This window comes from Acipenser ruthenus, unplaced genomic scaffold, assembly GCF_902713425.1.
Source record: "Acipenser ruthenus unplaced genomic scaffold, fAciRut3.2 maternal haplotype, whole genome shotgun sequence".
NCBI classification, from domain to species: domain Eukaryota; kingdom Metazoa; phylum Chordata; class Actinopteri; order Acipenseriformes; family Acipenseridae; genus Acipenser; species Acipenser ruthenus.
Window position 1 is genome coordinate 79,847 of NW_026708157.1, and position 19,992 is coordinate 99,838.

Below are 19,992 nucleotides of genomic sequence, written 5' to 3' on the forward strand. Positions count from 1 at the left end.
GCACCGCTCAGTAAAAATGAAAGTGACCTTTGCATTGAAACATCGACTGACAGATTCTGCTTTGGATAATCTTCTTGAACTTATGTCATGTCATGTTAAAGACTTTCCTAAAACAACCATATACCATCTGTACAAAAAGTTCAATTGTGCAGACTTGTCATCTATGGTGCTGCATTTTTTTTGTAAAATATGCCAATCATACATCTGCCCTGAGAATGATAATGTAGATTCCTGTCCAGAATGTGGTGAGGGGTTTAATAAAGAATTAAACAAAAAGGCTGGTCACTTTTTCATCCAGTTCCCATTGAAAAAGCAGGAACTGCTTGAAAAAGAAGCCGTTTTAGATTCCATCCAGAAAAATGTCCACACTAGAAGCAGAGAGATAGGTGATGTCACATCTGGGAAACTGTACCAAAAAGTAAGGAATTCCACACAGTTTGGTCAGAATGGCATTTCTCTTCAGTGGAACAGTGATGGTGTTTAAGTATTTAAATCATCCAGAAGCAGTTTCTGGCCTATTCAGGTAATGGTGAATGAACTCCCATACAAGTTAAGAATCAACAATGTTCTGTTGTCATGTCTGTGGTTTGGCCCAGGAAAGCCCAGGATGGATAGCTACTTGAGTGTTTTTGTTAAAGAGTTAACTGATTTGCACGAAACAGGTGTAACAGTAATAATCCCAGGAGAAGGTCAGAAGGTTGTTAAAATACATACTTTAATTTGTTCAGCAGATTCGGTGGCTAGACCAGCCCTTCGTAACACAACCCTGTTTAATGGCAAGTATGGTTGTGACTTTTGTCTGCATCCTGGTCAGCATGTTCACAAGGGAAGAGAATTCACTAGAGTACACCCCATTAAAGAAAAAGATCCACCTATAAGAACTCATGAACAGCACAAAGCAGATGCAATTGCTGCTTCTGAAAGTGGAAACCCAGTGAATGGTGTTAAAGGCTCTTCCCCGTTGTTGTTTTTACCTGTTTTGAATATGTCACGGTCTTTTGTATCTGAATACATGCACTGTGTTCTTCTTGGTGTAGTAAGGGGGTTTGTGTCTTTGTGGCTAGACAGTACATATGCTTGTTCTCCTTGGTATGCAGGTAGAAAAATAAATGATAGACAGAAAGCTTTTGCAAATTGCTCCCCCAAAAGAAATAACTAGAATACCACAATCTTTAAATGACAGGAAGTATTGGAAAGTCAGTGAGTGGCTGTGGCAAAGTGGTAATGACGTGCAGGTGAGTGCAGTGCAGAAGAATCACACAGACAACGTTGGTACAGGTGCAAGGGTGTTTATTTAATTTAATAAATGTCCAGAGCCTTAAGGCAAAACCTGCAAATAATAATAGTGCTGGAAGTGATACAGCGGCGTGTATCACTTCTATTTGTAAATCCTACGGGTTTGACCCGCAACCCCAAAGTCCCGTCCAGACACCCACACTAAACACAAACACAAAGACAGTGCGTGATTAAAGTGCTAAAGGTGCAAACAAAAGACAGTTCCTGTAGTGCAAAGGTGCGTGGTGAAGTCCGGGTTTTTCGCTGGCCGGCGGCTCCAGCTCCGGATCGTGCTCAGTAATCTTTGTGAGAAACGACACACAAGACAAACAGTGTAAATACACAGACAAGCAATCACTCACGGTTTTTAGCACAAACAAGACGGGCTCCTTCTAGGTTATTTGGTTTAACCATCTGCAAAGGAACAGATCACTCAAGCCATGCCCCCTATTTATACCCTCGGCCATGACCCCGAGGTTAACGAGCGCATCCGCTCCTCCAGTCCTCGGATGCCACGCCGCTTACCGTCTGGGTCACTGAGCTCGGGTGCCATAGCTCCGCCCCCTTCCGAACTGACCGACTTCCATCTACCCTACGGAATAAATTGTCGTGCCATTTCATTAAGGGTACTCTGTTCCTCGTATACCGTGCTCTCACAGGTCGAGAGGGAGATCTAACACTAAGACTCATTCGATCTCTGTCACAGTGGCGCTCATTTCTCTTATTTTATTCACTGCCATGCTTAACTGGGATTTTACCTTTGAGATACATTCAACATTGGTTTTACTTGGTCTATTCAGTGAATAATCTTTTGACAGACTCAATTACTAGAGAAACTTAGAAAAGTAAGTGTGGTTCTTAAGGAGTTTGTAAACCAAACTGAGACTCTATATGGTAAAAGTCACTTGACCTTTAATGTCCATCTACTTCTGCATTTACCTAGAGGTGTTAGTGACTGGGGAGCTCTTTGGGCAACCTCTGCTTTCCCTTATGAAGGGTACAACAGGGTATTAAAAAGCCTTTTCTAGGGTACACAGAGCGTATCAAAACAAGTGTGTGAAATGTATACTGTGATAAAAAAGGTAAAAAAGCTACAAGCATACAAAGTGCCAGTGAACCTGTACATATTTTCTTAAAAAAACTTATTGGATCAACAAGAATTTCTACTTGGTCATCAAGTTAAAAAAGAAGTACTTGTGTATGACAGGTTTATTTACAATCATGTTTTGTATCGCACTAAAAACTATAACCATGTAATGAAAAGGTCTAACTTTACAGCTGAATTGCAAAATAGTCATGTTGTTGAACTAACCTCTCTTCTGCTAGTAAAGTGCAGAGATGGGCCATGCTCTGTTCATGGGAGAGCGATAGCTATATTGACTGTGAAGAAACTGGAAAAAATTGCAGATTTTATATACAGTAGAGAGTTTAGCATATCCTCAAACTTTCTCATTGAAATTCACAAGAATGATAAAACAGAGGCTGTGTTTTTGGACCATTTGGAAAGGAAATGTGTTAGGATGTCAATTGATGAGAAGAGTTCTGTGAATTTCATGCCAAATGAAGTTGAAAGGGCTTAGGTGTTTCACACTTTAAAATGAGCGTTTCAACAATTCTTCACAAATTAATCAATGTTAACCATGTTTTCATCAGAATGTACAAAACAATTTTCATACGAAATTATTATTACTAAATTATTAAAGAGTAAATAGATTCAAATTCCATTTTAATGTTGTTTTTTGTTTTACTTTTTCCTAATCTTGTTATGAGGTTGGCAATCATTCGGAGTTCTTTGCTGCAATATTAAGTTTTATCATTTTTCTCCTATAGTTTTCTCTAAGTAGCTTTGAGCTAAATTACTGCTCTAGACTGCTAAGTGACTGTCCATTTTTTTATTTTCTGATTCCAAAAGTTCATATGATGCTTGCTATGACCTTTCAACTCTGTTGGCAGCATTACAGGACCTATTAGAATCAGGAAGCGCAACAGAAATTTTAGATGAACATGAAGCATTATCAAGCCTTATAACATGGACATGCAGACATGTTTGTCAGCGTGAGCAATACACAGTTAATGCCTGTGTCTTCCTGATGTTTTACATATCACAGACAGCTGTTTCTCACAGCTAGAGCACCACTTGGAAATTAAATACTGTGCAAGTAAAGAAGGAAGGCAGCTTGCAGGAAAATTAAAAAAAGAACACAAGTGACTGCAATTGTCCTGCCCTTTTCACAAATCACAAATTCACAGCCTAGCGATAAGGACGTGGTACAACTCTTTCTGTTTTGACATGTGTAACGTGCAGTGTTGTGTGGTATAGTGCCATTACGGATTCTGTCCCCTGTCGATGAGAAGAGAGGAGGTTAAGAGCTCTAAAACCATGTATGCAGACGAGCTCGGCTCTTTTGCATTGTGGTTTAGATGCTCACTTGGAGTGCGTAGGGTTGCCAGTTCATGCCCAGCCTCCACCCTGTTACACATGTATGAACAGGATAATATAGTATTGTTATTGTCAAAAAGAAAACTATATGGTTAAAGTAAAGGAGTCTGTACATCTGTTGATTTATTTATATTTTTAAAAAATGTGCATATTTGTATATAATAATTTATTATATCTATTTAAAATTTTGTAGGACAATAAATTATGTCCATATTCATTATGGCTGCTGCTTTGTCTTTTTAAATATTAAGGGTTACTTGAAGTTATCTGCAGGCAACACTTGTGTTATTTACTATGATGTGCTTTTATTTTGTTTTAAAAAGTTTACACACCCCAGCTATATCAGAAATATTTTAAAACAGAATAAAATAAAACAAAAACAGCTCTGCTTAAATTTATTATACATTATTTTGTTCCTACTAATGTGCTATTTTCAGTATCTGGTAATTCAATAAATAGGTTTATTAAACGGTTTATTAAAAGTTAAGTATTTTGCTTTATTCAATCTATAAACCTAGTATATACTGTAAAAGTCATTCTTACATGTTCAGTCCTAAACAGAGTCATAGTATTATTCTAAAGGTAGATTCTTTTGCATACTATAGGAGGAGTCCTATTGAGGTACTATAGGGAGACCCTTTTGAGTACTATAGGAGGATACTTTTTTTTTAAAGAATCTTACAGGATTCCTTTAAAACCCTTTTAGTCCTATAGAGAGTCCTATAGTACTACTATAGGATTCTATGGGACATTTCCGTAAGGGTGACTATGGTCATGGAACTCAATTCTGACCCTGGTCAAGTAGCACTATTCTGACTCTGGTCATATGACAAATGACTGCTTCCTAACGCAATTTGTCAAGGCACCGACTAGACGGGAAGCATGCCTTGATTTAGTCTTTTCAAATAACGAAGACAGAATAACTAAAACAGAGGTCAGAGAGCCATTGGCAAACTCAGACCACAACATGGTTTCATTTGAAGTGATTTTCAAAACCCCAAAAGTAATGACTAAAGCTAAGGTTTACAATTTTAGAAAAGCAAACTATGAAGGTATGAAACAGAGACTAACAGAAGTAGATTGGAGTAAAATAGAGAAAACATCCACAGAAAAAGGATGGCTGTTTTTTAAAAATGTAGTACTAGAGGTGCAAAACAATTACATCCCAAAAGTAGACAAATCTAAATCTAAAACAAAATGGCCAAAATGGTTTAATAGATCAATTTAAAAAAAAAATATTCAGCTGAAAAAAGGCACTTTACAGAGCGTTTAAAAGGGACCAAAAACAAAGTACACATAAAGAGTACTTGGAACTGCAAACGTAAGTCAAAAAGGAAGTTAGAAAGGCCAAGAGAGAGAGAGAGAGAGAGAGAGAGAGAGAAATGAACATTGCTAAGGGGGCTAACACCAATTCCAAAATGTTTTTCCAATATATTAAAAGCAAGAGAATCTTCAAAAGAGGAGGTTAAATGTCTAAGAGACACAAATTGCAAAATCATAGACAAAAAAATAGCGAATATATTAAATGATTACTTTTCACAAGTTTTTACAAAGGAGGATACGGACAACATGCCCCACATGCCCCACATGTTGACCTGTTCCTATCCAGTTTTAAATAACTTTAGCATAACAGAGGCAGAAATGTTAAAGGGACTAGGAGCTCTTAAAATAAACAAATCCCCTGGGCTTGATGAGATCCTCCCAATAGTACTCAAAGAAATGAAAGAAGTTATTTACAAACCGCTAATCAAGATCATGCAACAGTCTCTTGACATGGGTTGTACCGACAGACTGGAAAATTGCAAACGTAATACCGATCCACAAAAAGGGAGACAAAACTGAACCAGGTAACTACAGGCCAATAAGCCTGACTTCTATTATATGTAAACTTATGGAAACTATAATAAGATCCAAAATGGAAAATTACCTATATGGTAACAATATCCTGGGAAACAGTCAGCATGGTTTTAGGAAAGGGAGATCGTGTCTAACTAACCTGCTTGATTTTTTGAGGATGCAACATCGACAATGGATAATTGCAAAGCATATGACATGGTTTATTTAGATTTCCAGAAAGCTTTATAAATAAAGCAAGCATTGCTATTATAAAAAGATACCCTTTCTACTTCAACAGACGCATACTGCAGCGAAAACAAAAACGGAAGTACTTTGGAAACACACTGATGACGTCTCCCTACACGTCTCTTCTTACAGAAAGAGGTGGCAGGGCAGCTTTGTGATTAAGGGAAGAAAAGAAAGCATTACCTCACACAAAAATACCGGAGTAAGGAGCCACTTTGCTGTAATTACACCACCATACTTTAGAAAGGGACTCAGCTGTGTAGGGTTTCATTCTGTAGTTTAGTTTTGGACTTTGTTGTGATCTGTATTTCATTTACTTGCACTTATCTGCTCCCTATTGCACTTAACCTAATCTGAAGTATTTTGTATTTCACATGCGCTCGTAGCTAACCCGGATATAACGATCAACACTGTTCTCCGCTCTGGAGCTGCCCCGATATCAAATCTTACTGGGTTTTGTAATCGCTCTTATTAGGACTGAAATCATTGTATTTTGTAGCTTTGCTCTTAATTGTACTGTAATTCTGGATATGCATTTTTTTGTATACAACTGTAAGGTCGCCCTGGGTAAGGGCGTGTGATAAGAAATAAATAAATAAATAAATAAATAAATAAATAAATAAATAAATAATAATAATTTAACCTTTGTTTTTATATGCGTGCGTCTCATGTGCTTCACAAAATTATAACTATATAAATAAAATGTATTATTATTATTGTTAGTAAAAAAAAAATATTAAATGTTAACTCCCCTTTTTTTTGGTTAATAACTTCAACTTATAGAGTCAGCCATCTTGCGTAAACACAGAAAACACTGACGTTACACTGTACACCCAAGAACGTGTGACGCGTTTAATATCTGAACGGCACGTGTGTATACATGTATAATAGAAACGTTCTATTCCTAAACAGCAGTGTTTATACGTCATCAGGTGTTGACGTTTAGTCATTTGGAACTCTAAATAACGCTCAACGTTATGTGTTTTTAATCTGTGCTTTTTTTTTGGATAAGTTTAATGTTTAGATTTTAAACACCAGCCCTGTTATAAACCTGTACGAATGTTTAAAAAATGTTTTACAAATCATAAACGCGTCCATGAGTTTACAAAACAAACTAAATCCTAAACACATTTAGAATTATAAACACAGTGACGTGTTTGAAAAGCGTGACAAATACGTGTTTTAAAGTTAAACACTCGGTCTTACTGCGTACGATATTCGACTGCAACATTATTTTTGTTATTGTTTAGGCTCGATAGGTATTTACAAAATTAGGTTAACATGTATATTTACAAAATTAATAACAAATGTAAAATGGGGCTCCCGAGTGGCGCATCCAGTAAAGGCGCTCCACGTGGAGTGCAGGATGCGCTCTATAGTCTGGACGTCGCGAGTTCAAGTCCAGCTTATTCCTTTGCCGACGGAGGACAGGAGCTTCCAGGGGGCGCCGCCCGAGGGGAGGGAGGGCTAGGTTGGCCAGGGTGTCCTCGGCTCACCGCGCACCAGCGACCCCTGTAGTCTGGCTGGGCGCCTGCGGGCTTGCCTGTAAGCTGCCCGAGAGCTGCGTTGTCCACCAACGTTGTAGCTCTTGGGTGGCTACATGGTGAGTCCGCAGTGTGAAAAAAAGCAGTCGGCTTTTATATATATAGTGTTTTAAATTATTATGTTTTGTTTTATTATTAGTTTTACTTGTTTAGTTGTAGTTTATATAGTTTTTAGCGAAAGCTAAACATGGCAACGTACGTGGTCTTTCTATAATGAGCAACGGGAGTGAAGTTGGTTCGGAGGATTTCGATACCAGCAACAGTGATGCTGACTTATTACTCAGTGATTATGATGAAGAGGATGTGGAGCCAAGAACAATACAAACTGTACGAACAGAAGAGCATGCAGTTACTTTACAGGTAAGCCAGCTGCAAACGGGAAGCTGTTTGGTTTGAAATGGCAGTGCTGTGACTAAATACTATCAAAACACAGCACTGGGTACAGGCAATGCGGCAGCCAGATCCATCACAATGCCTGTGCAAAGTAGCTGTGTACAAGCATTTGTGACTATCCCTCCAACACAAGCGAAGCAGACACTGTAAAAAAGGTACAGGGTCTGCTATGAAAATTAAAACAAAAGAAAAGACAAAAGAAAAGAAAAATGTGCAGTGGTTGCGAAGGCAATCCCGGGTTCTGTTGTATTGAACATTTCAATAAATGGCACAGAGCAAGTCAAAACTGGCACACGTTTTGAAGTTGTATTTATTTGATAATTACTGTTTACTGATTATTATTGTTATTAGCAGCTTTTTTGTTTTCATTGTTAAAGAAAAACAAAAAACGTTTTTATCTCTATATTGAATATGGGTATGTAGTACACAGCAGCATAAAGGGTTAATGAAAAACACAGTTTAAGTCATTTATTTGTGTTTTATTCATCATATGTTAACATTTTATAGCAACTACAGGTTTGAAAACATTATTATTATTATTATTATTATTATTATTATTATTATTATTATTATTATTATTATTATTATTATTATTATTATTTTCAAAATCTGGTACCTGGGAAGGGGTTTCATTTTTACATCTGGAGTTGAAGTGGTTAATAATAAATGAAAATACTTACTGTTAAAAGGCTAGCAAGTTGGTTAAACTCTCCTGGTAGCATTAAGCTTGCTGTGCAGTATTGCTTGAATAGTGTACGAGTGTTTGCCTTCAATTGTTTGTATAAAGTTATTTAAAGATTTTGTTTTCCTAAGCTTTATTGACAAAACCCAGAAGTGTGTGTGGGGTGGCGCAGTTGTTGACATTCGTGTGAGCTGTTTTTAATCAAACTGTCAGATTGTAATCTGTCTGCATCCATCCGTTGTTGATATTAAGAGTTATTTCTTCACCACTTCCAAACCCAAATATTACACTACGAATTGTGTTTTGTTTGCTGTCACTGAAAGCAGATCAGCGCTCAGCCTTTGCTGGGAACACGTGACGTGGGTGTAAAAAAAGTCACGTGATAGAGGGATACTACAGTATAGTTTCATGTCGTAGAGATTGGCTATCCAATGTGTCACTCATTCTGGAGCTGTGTAAAGCAATTGCGAAATGATGCGGCAGGGGCGGGGCTTTACTTCAAACAGATATCGCGTGGTTTGACTGTGGCGCTGAACTGTAAGATCGCAATGTACATATTTCTATTTTTTAGTTTGTATTTATACTGCTGGGTTTTTACTGGAGCAATCTAGGTAAAGTACCTTGCTCAAGGGTACAGCAGCAGTGTCCCCTACCAGGGATTGAACCCACGACCTTCCAGTCAAGAGTCCAGAGCCCTAACCACTACTCCACACTGTATAAAAACAATATTACTGTGTTATTATTATTATTATTATTATTATTTATTTAATTTGTTTTGCATTCCACTTTGTATCATGAAAGAAAATTAAAACGTTGATTAATATACGAGTTTTGCAAGTATGACCTGTATCATAATATTGCAGACAGAAACGGACCCCGATTGTAGCGGCGGTAAGAATCCAAGAGTACAACTTTTATCTTCCAAAATAGAAAGCTATTTTATTGATGAAATCGAGTGAACAGCAACACTCGGGCTGCTCTTAGCTGACCGCCAGAGCGCCCCAGGAGAACGCCCCCCACTGCCCCGTGCCTGACAACGGGGTACCGGCAGGACACCCCCGTCCCGCCCCCGCGTCTCCAGCAGAGTAAATCTCCGCGACAACAGAGATCAAATCATGTGAGAGAAGGGAACACGCGGATATCACGTGACTAACACGCTGTCACCGCCCCGCTTTCATTGGAAGAGTCACGCGGAATGATTTGAGACACGTGATCAGTCCTCTCTCATTGGTTAACGCCCGTCGCTGGATGTTTCCACAGCGTGATTTGTACCATCGTCCACAAAACCGTTTTTTCCAGTATTTTTTTGTTAAATTGGTTATTGCAAAGTCAAATTTGAAAAACACCAAACCCGGTAGCCGATTCCACAAAAAAAGACCACGTTTTTCCTAACACTAAAAGGTAAGTGCTGAGTTATTTATTACTCAAAGTGAAATGTATGTATTTGTTAATCTCCATCGATATGCATGAACATTCGTGTGTGTGTGTGTGTGTGTGTGTGTGTGTGTGTGTGTGTGTGTGTGTGTGCGTGTGTGTGTGTGTGTGTGTGGGGGGGGGGTCGGATTGACAGGCTCAACAAACCCTGTGAACGGGGTAGCATCTGGTGAAATACTTTTTGAGATACAGCATGGCGAAGAAAACAGCTTGTAAAAAAAAAAAAAAAAAAAAAGAAAAATGAAGACGCTTTTGTATACACCTGTATCTCGAAAAGTACTGCTAATTTAGGAACCACACTTGGCATACACATAGTCCCGGGAGTGTAGATGTGCAACGGGGTATATATTTTCGGAGGGGTCCTGGTTTTACCGAAATTGAACCAAAAAAGATAACTGTCTGACGTCAGTGCCTGGTAGCGTTGCTTTCGACCGTTCATTTCACTGAATAAATAGGGAGGCATTGAATAGCCTATAGTTCAGCACACACGGGTCAGATCTGTGTTTCTGTCCGGTTAAAACTGGTAATCAGTGATAATAATGAGTGTTTGTGCCTTCAGTACTGGAGAAACTAATAATAATTTGTTCATTTAGGAAATACGTTTGCTTCCCCTAATACTCGTTTTTTTTGGCAGCCTAATAGAAGAACAAGTCAGCTGACTGGCCAAGCTTTATTTCTGATGAGCTCTCATTTTGGCAGGCGTCACAAATCTCCGCCAATTTACGTAGTTTTAGTGCCTCATTTGTTGAGCAATGAAAGAAGGCTTTGTGCAATATGAAAACAGCGGTAGGAATATTATTTTCTTCAGTGCGCTGAAACTATCTGAATATTCTTACAAACATTGCTGCACATTCATTCGAAGCCAAAAAGTCGACGTCTGTGTCTAAAATGGCAAGTGATGTGTGAGATTAACATAAAAACCAACAACAACAAAGTGATGCTTCAGATTTGGCAAGCGAGTCAGAATCGAGGGATACAGACCGCTGCAGGTAATGCACATCGCTCGAAAGTGCTTCACACTTTCCAGACACTGGGCAAAGGTACATGCTACGTATAGTGATCAACGTTTTGTTTTGTTGTGATCCTATTTTCTGTTATGAGGAGAGTAATAAACGAAAATTGTGGGGGGGTTTTGGCCACCTTTTCCACATATATTTTTTGAAGCGTTTATTTAAGTTACATTTGACAGTTTTCACTTGCATGCACAGCTTAAAAAAGAAAAAGTAAACCCCAGTAATGCTGTTACTTCATGAAAATGTGTCATTTGCCACTTTGTTTATTGCGAAGAAACTACAATGGCAGGGATAAAAAAAGAAAGAAAAAAGCGATATCTACTTATGTACTGTTTCTGCCTGAAATACACACGTGGAAAGCGTATACTTTTATAGTTAATCCAGTGGAGCAAAGTAAAGCCTTCACAACCTATTCTGGAATAGTACAGTTTTACATATTTTAGGATAAATAGTATTGTGCTGCAAGCATTCAAGTTAACTAACGAGCTTTCGTTAGTTAACTTGAATGCTTGCAGCACAGTGATTGTCAGAACATTTTCTAGTTTTAATCAAATTAAAATGAATAACATGCTGTTTTAATAGCATTACAGTGAGATTTGTATAATTGTTTGTTTGCAAGGTGTCATTTGAATACTGGTCAGGAAATGGTATTTGCTTAATATTTTTATTATTAATGGTGATCAAACATTGTAACTTGTTAAGTAGTTATTTCTGAGATGTATTAGTTGATTGGTGCAAGTGCAGTGTTGCAACGTTTTGTTACTGTATGTAAAGTCTGATTGGATAGTCAGATTTTCACGACCATTTAAACAACCCCCCACCACTACGCACATCTTGAGCGCCCTGTGGCCCCCCAAGGTTTGGAAATGTCCTTATCTGGCCCGCCAGAGAATGTAATTGAGTACCACTGCTGTAAATGGTTATGATCTTGTATAGCGTAGGTTCTAAAAAAAAAAAAGTGAGACGATAATGTTTTGCCAAATAGAATAAAATACAAATGCATACTGTTATATGTATGCGTGTTATATATTCCATATTTAAGCACATACATTAAACACTTTCTGCTATTTGTTTACTGTATATCGCTGCCAAAGGAAGTTTGAGATTTTTTAAATTAACACAAAGTTGTTCTTCAACTGCTACAGAATGTTTATCTTGAAGAGACCTTCTTCACAACACGAAGTAATTTACTGACACTATCGAGAATCTCTTATATCAAATCATTAATCGTGGTAGCTAGCGTCACTTGCAGAGACTTACGCAGGTAGGCCTATATATTAATTTAGCTGTAAGACATTTTCCATCGCTGAAAAAAAAATAGACTTCATGATTAATCTAACTTCAGGTAATTCAGTGAAATATTTTACTTGCCGATATATATTTGGGGACGGCCCACCCCTCCAGACTAGGACATATTTTAATGCCTTCTATGTAATGAATTAAACATTTGCACAATATTCTAGTTCACAATTTAAAATGGAGAAAATGTAATCCCACTATATTGCTATCTATTGCTAGTCAATTATGTTAATGATTTAAACTATTGACAACATGTTTAAGAACATATGAAGTGGGAAGCGTTTAAAATCTTTAAAAAAAATGTATGTACAGTACTGTGCTTAATACGAGTTAGGCCTAATGTATGTACTCTACTGTACTTAATACGTTTCTGATTTTACATTTCTGGATTGCAATGAGATATAAAATACATCTTACAGTATGTCTTTAAAAAATGTAGAGTTTTGCAATAGGTTAGATTTAGGTTTATGTTAAGTTGTGTGCTTAACTGTTTGGGTTTATTTTAAGTTTTTTGACTGTAGTAGTAAACAAAAAAAACACGTTTCAAAGGCATGTGGAAATGCGGGTGCATGAACGTTTTATCATTTTTTTTACAAATGGTAATTTGGAGCTTCAAGGAATTTTCCTGTGCTAAGTTTAAACAAGAAGAATGACTTTGTTCAGATAATTTTGTACAGTGGACATATATATGTATGGCATATTATATCATACGTTTGCTTCTGGCCAGTGCCAGTTTGGCGGGTAAATACTTTTGTCTCTGTTCCATTTGGTGGGGGTGGGGGGGAACCCTCGAATTCACCTGCAGTTGCAGATTTTCTTTTTCTCTCTCCAAATGTTAAGCCACACAAAACAAGCAAAGTTGGGTTGCAAATGCATCGTTTTGATTGGGTCGTCAGCCAAGCAGGAAAAACATTTAATTGGATTATTACAATTTGTACTGTGCTTGCTGTTGCCTGATGCTAGAGCTTCTTATTTATGATGGTAACTTGAGGTATTTCAGTAGAAATGTTCTACTTTAGTTCAGTAGGATTTTTGATGTCATTACAGAAGTAACACTTTTTTTATTCCGTTTGATACTAGACATATTCAAAGCTACACTGCAGTCGTTATCAGTAGAGTATGTACATAACACTGATTGCATACATTCAACTTTTGCTATACAATATTTAAGAACTGGTAGACCATAGATTGATGCATGAAAAATACACAGCCAAATCTGATGTAGAGTCGACTCCACTTATTTGCATATTGAATAATTGTATAATAATTGCTTAACTGCATAGCATGCAGCTGGTCCCGTTTTTAAGCGCATAATTTTCTATGATTGTATGGTACTAAATGCACATTTCGCGGTCCCGAAGTCCATTGTGCATTGCATTTTAATTTGGATAATTGCATAATGCGAGCAATGTTCAAAAAATATATATGTTTGCGTTTGAGTTTCAAAAATAGCAGTGACGTAAGCGCATAGCAACTGTATGACAGCGGGAAAAGCAGGCACGAAAGACAGTTTTTTACAGTTGTTTATCAGCTCAATCGGCCGACTACTATGCATACTTCCATAAAATTATTTTTTTGCTACGTTGTAGTCAGAAGATCTATAGTAAGGTACTGTGCACCCCTGTTTAACTTTTATTTTTTACTGTACTGTATTACAATATATGAGTTTAGGCCGGCTGTAATAGACGGTACATTAGTTTACATTATTTTACTTTTCATATCATAAGTTGCCAGAGAATAGTGTTTTGTATTGAGCGTATAACATTTCAAGTTGGTTTATTTTTGTGAACTTGTTCAATATTTTAAGTTACTTGTAATGAAATATAAAAAATAAATAAAGTTATGAATCTGATCAAAACAAATCATATACATGTACGCCCACTGTATTCCCTCACTCGGCGGTCCGAGCCCATGCAATTATGCTGTCTCCTGTAACTTGTATCCTCTTTTACTTGTTTCACTATCTATCATGAATCATGGAAATACTGTACAGGTGAAAATGCCATATTGATGAGCTTGATAGTTTAAGACATCAATAACATAAATGTAAAATTTGGAAAAACAGAACAGGCTGAGTAGGAGCCGTTGACATTGGATTGGCCCAACTATACCTTTGATATTACTATATAAACAGTACTGTAGTATTTGTGTTTTTATTATACTGCAGTGAATGTAAATACAGGGTGTTGCCAACCAAAAACATAAAAATACAACATTTTCCAAGTACACCTGGAGGTCATGTGTTAACTTGTCGTTTTATTTGTTTTAGTGTAATGAAGACAAGATCCATCTACAAATACACAGGCTGTGATTAAAGCCTGACATCACAACTTCATAATCGTATATAATCATTATTTTAGTCATTGAGCAGACGCTTTTGTCAGAAACAACTTACAGAGACTATTTATTTAACTAGGAGAGTTACCCATTGAGACGGAGGCCTCATTACAAGAGGGTCCTGGGGGGGGGGGGGAAGTGGGGCACAAACACACTTTTAACCCTAATTAAGGTAGAGGGACTTTAGGTAGGCCGGATTGTATAACCTGCTTTTTGGATTTGGCCATGACACCGGGATTAACATACCTGCTCTTACGAAGAGTGCCATGGGATCTTTAACATCCACACAATGTGGACAGGACCTCGGTTTAAAGATTGAAGTACTACTGAGCCAATTATATTTAAGTCAAACAATTACAAACAAAAACCCCAAAAACTACAATAAAAATCTAGATAAACACAATATAGAATTGTCCCCTGCTAAATGAATAACAAACTCTGTGTTGTGAATTATTCAGTCAGGAGTGGTCGGAGATTTGGTGGATAAATATAACGCCACTCTGGCAAATAGTCTTGACACTATTGCACCTTATAAAATAAAGAAACTATCTACAAAAATATTTTCTCCTTGGTTTAATGATACAACACGTATGCATAAACGTATGTGTCGCAAATTAGAACGCAGATGGGAGATCGACTGGACTTCACATATATTATCAAAGCTGGAAAGATAGTATTTTAACATATAGAACGTCACTGTCTTTAGCTCGATCTGTTTATTTCTCCGATCTTGTTGACAAAAATCAGAACAATACAAGATTTATTTTTCAGTCAACAGCAAGATTAACAAATCCGCAATCAGAGCGCGTTACACAGAATATTCCTCCAGTAAGCTGTGAATCACTTCAATAAAAAAGTGACCGACATTAGGAATCAGTTGAGCAACTACATACCTCATCGAGATAAGTTGACTGATATAAACAATTATACAAATATTCTTGGTCCGTCTGAACCCAACCAAATCTTACAGCACTTTTGCTTGACATGTGAACAAGAGCCGGATGCCATAATTAAAAAGACTAAATCCACAACATGTGCATTAGATCCCATTCCTACTACACTTTTGAGAAAAGTATATCCAAAAATAAATAACACAGTTTTAAATATTATTAACAGCTCACTCTCATCAAGTACTGTTCCAAATTCTTTGAAGACTGCGTAGTAAAACCCCTGCTCAAGAAGCCTACCCTTGATCCCAATGTGCTTAATAATTACAGGCCTATTTCTAATCTCCCTTTTTTTGTCCAAAGTGTTAGAAGAGTAGTGGCTGAACAATTAAATAGATTTCTTGCTGCACAGAATATTTCTGAGAAATTTCAGTCAGGTTTCAGGCCTTATCATAGCACCGAGACGGCACTAATTCGAGTGGTAAATGATATGTTGATGACTTCTGACATGGGCTCGCCTTCAGTACTTGTTCTACTGGATCTAAGTGCTGCTTTCAACACCATTGATCATTCTGTCATAATTAATCGCCTTGAACATTTAGTGGGATTGTCAGGTACTGTCTTGTTCTGGTTCAGATCCTATCTCTCTAATAGGTTTCAGTTTGTTAAAGTTGAGGAGGCGACCTATTTTATGTCAAAGGTTACGTGTGGGGTTCCTCAGGGTTCAATTCTTGGCCCAATTCTGTTCTCTCTATATATGTTACCTTTGGGAAATATCATTCGTAGACACAGAGTTAATTTTCATTGCTATGCTGATGACACTCAGCTTTGCCTGTCTCTCAAACAGGGTGATGTATCTGCTGCTAATATTTTGAATACCTGCCTTGCTGACATTAAACATTGGATGTTTAAAAGCTTTTTAATGTTAAACTCAGACAAAACAGAATTGATGATAATGAGACCTCAGAAGCAATACAAGAACATAGATTCATCTGATTTTCTACTCGACGGTCTCTGTACAGATTCTAGAGCAGAGATAAAAAAAACCTAGGTGTCACTTTTGATTCAGACCTCTCCTTTGAATCACACATTAAAAATGTTACAAAAATGTTCTTTTTTCATTTAAGAAACATAGCTAGACTGAGAGGTATGCTTTCCAAGCAGAATGCAGAGAGATTGGTGCATGCTTTTATATCTTCAAGGATTGATTAATGTAACAGCCTTTTTGCTGGTATTAGTAACAATGTTATATCTCGGCTGCAACTTGTACAGAATGCTGCTGCAAGAGTTTTAACTGGGAGTAAGAAACAAGATCATATCACCCCTGTGCTAGCGTCCTTGCATTTGCTTCCTGTTCGATTTAGGATCGATTTTAAGGTGCTATTATTATCCCACAAGGCTCTAAATTGCTTAGCTCCACCCTATTTAAAGGATCTTTTAAAACCATACGTTCCTAATCGTCCACTTCGATCACAGGATGCCAGGCTACTTTCCATACCAAGTATTCAGAAACAAAACTCAGGTGGTAGATGCTTGAGTTACATTGCACCGAAATTATGGAACGACTTCCCAGTACTATAAAGGAAGCTCCTTCTGCCAATGCTTTTAAATCTCATTTAAAAACACACTTGTATAGCTTAGCTTACGCAAGTTTTTAAAGTGATATTCTCTCGCTTCTGTATATGTATATAACATATAATTATATGTGTGTTTTATTGCTGATTTTATATATATATATATATATATATATATAATTTCTATGTGTGTTCTATTTTCTGATTATTGATATATATATACAGACGTGCTCAAATTTGTTGGTACCCCTCCACAAAAAACGAAGAATGCACAATTTTCTCTGTAATAACTTGAAACTGACAAAAGTAATTGGCATCCGCCATTGTTTATTCCATATTTAATAGAAATCAGACTTTGCTTTTGATTTTTTATTCAACATAATATTGTAAATAAGAAAACAAATGAAAATGGCATGGACAAAAATGATGGGACCGCTAACCTAATATTTTGTTGCACAACCTTTAGAGGCAATCACTGCAATCAAACGTTTTCTGTAGCTCTCAATGAGACTTCTGCACCTGTTAACAGGTAGTTTGGCCCACTCTTCCTGAGCAAACTGCTCCAGCTGTCTCAGGTTTGATGGGTGCCTTCTCCAGACTGCAAGTTTCAGCTCTTTCCATAGATGTTCGATAGGATTCAGATCAGGACTCATAGAAGGCCACTTCAGAATAGTCCAATGTTTTGTTCTTATCCATTCTTGGGTGCTTTTAGCTGTGTGTTTTGGGTCATTATCCTGTTGGAGGACCCATGACCTGCGACTGAGACAGAGCTTTCTGACACTGGGCAGTACGTTTCGCTCCAGAATGCCTTGATAGTCTTGAGATTTCATTGTGCCCTGCACAGATTCAAGGCACCCTGTGCCAGGCGCAGCAAAGCAGCCCCAAAACATAACCGAGCCTCCTCCATGTTTCACTGTAGGTATGGTGTTCTTTTCTTTGAAAGCTTCATTTTTTCGTCTGTGAACATAGAGCTGATGTGACTTGCCAAAAAGCTCCAGTTTTGACTCATCTGTCCAAAGGACATTCTCCCAAAAGGATTGTGGCTTGTCAATATGCATTTTAGCAAATTCCAGTCTGGCTTTTTTATGTTTTTCTTTCAAAAGTGGAGTCCTCCTGGGTCTTCTTCCATGGAGCCCACTTTCGCTCAAAAAGCGACGGATGGTGCGATCAGAAACTGACGTACCTTCACCTTGGAGTTCAGCTTGTATCTCTTTGGCAGTTATCCTTGGTTCTTTTTCTACCATTCGCACTATCCTTCTGTTCACTCTGGGGTCGATTTTCCTCTTGCGGCCGCGCCCAGGGAGGTTGGCTACAGTTCCATGGACCTTAAACTTCTTAATAATATTTGCAACTGTTGTCACAGGAACATCAAGCTGCTTGGAGATGGTCTTGTAGCCTTTACCTTTACCATGCTCGTCTATTATTTTCTTTCTGATCTCCTCAGACAACTCTCTCCTTTGCTTTCTCTGGTCCATGTTCAGTGTGGTGCACACAATGGTACCAAACAGCACAGTGACTACTTTTCTCCATTTAAATAGGCTGAATGACTGATTACAAGATTGGAGACATGTGTGATACTAATTAAGGAAACTAATTAGTTTGAAATATCTCTATAATCCAATTATTTATTATCTTTTCTAAGGGGTACCAACAAATGTGTCCAGGCCATTTTAGAATATCTTTGTAGAATAAGCAATAATTCATCTCTTTTCACAGCTTCTTTGCTTTATTCTATGACATACCAAAGGCATGCAAGTATACATGATAAAATAGCTTTTCATTTCATCACTTTTCAGGAGGAATGAAGCATTATTTCAATGAGCTGTAAGGGTACCAACAAATTTGAGCACGTCTGTATATATAGATATATATATATATTTGTATGTGTTTTTTATCATGTAAAGCGCTATACAAAACTAAAGATTGATTGATTGATTGATTGATTGATATGGAGGCAGTTTGCAGTTGTTTGCTATCACACACAGCATACAGTTATGTGCTGCTTCCCATTTCCAGTCATCATTACTCACACCTGTTTTTCTCCCAATTTGTGAACTGTGGTATTGCTTGGCATGTCGAAAAATATGGGGGTCTGATCAGAAACATTTGTTAGAAACACTGAAGTAGTAAAAACATATCTTTTTAAATTCCTCAGGAAGCTAATGATGCTTCTTTGAAAATGGCTGCCTGCATGTCATGGATGATTCGAGATCGGGCAGGGACGTCTTTGTTCGCCTTTTCTCGTCAGTCAGTCACTTTGCTGTTTATGTACTCGGGTAGTCGCGTCTTTTGTTGGTGATTTTTAATACACACATCACTACTGTACTCTAATTTAAGACGCAGGATATTTTTGAGAAGCAAAATAATGGTTAAAGTGCATCTTAAAATGAAGGAATATGGTAGTTAACTGTCAAAACTGCAACTTTTGTTTACATGTATATGTCCATATAAAAATGTAAATGTTATCCGCAAACCACAAATCCATGTTAGTGCACAGGCAGTGTAGTGGTCTATTATTATTATTATTATTATTATTATTATTATTATTATTATTATTATTATTTATTTTTTTCTTAAGGTCCATGCCACATTACTCATGGTTGAAGGACTCAAGATGGCAGAGAACCAAGAGATGGCTGAGAAAATGGATGGGCAGAAACCCTTGGATCCTTCCCCACTCTTGGAATATGGTAATTAAATCAGGAAGTACTTCACTATATACTGCTGAATATCACATTATGGGGACTCTCTCTACCTTTGGGAGACATATAACATGCCCCTACAAAGTGATTTCATGTGTTTCACATCTACTGTTACCGTGCATGTGATTCTCTTCTTTCAGAAACTTCGGAACAAGAGTCTTATTCAGACAGGGGCCAGCTAGGTGGGAGACTTCAAGGGGTGGCTGAGATAGAGAATCCCCTCAATGGGATCGGGACTAAAGTAACAAGAGGTATGTTCACAACTGAAGGAGGACAGGAAGGGCCTCACAATGATGGACAACCAGAAGACATTCAGAACAAGGGACAGCT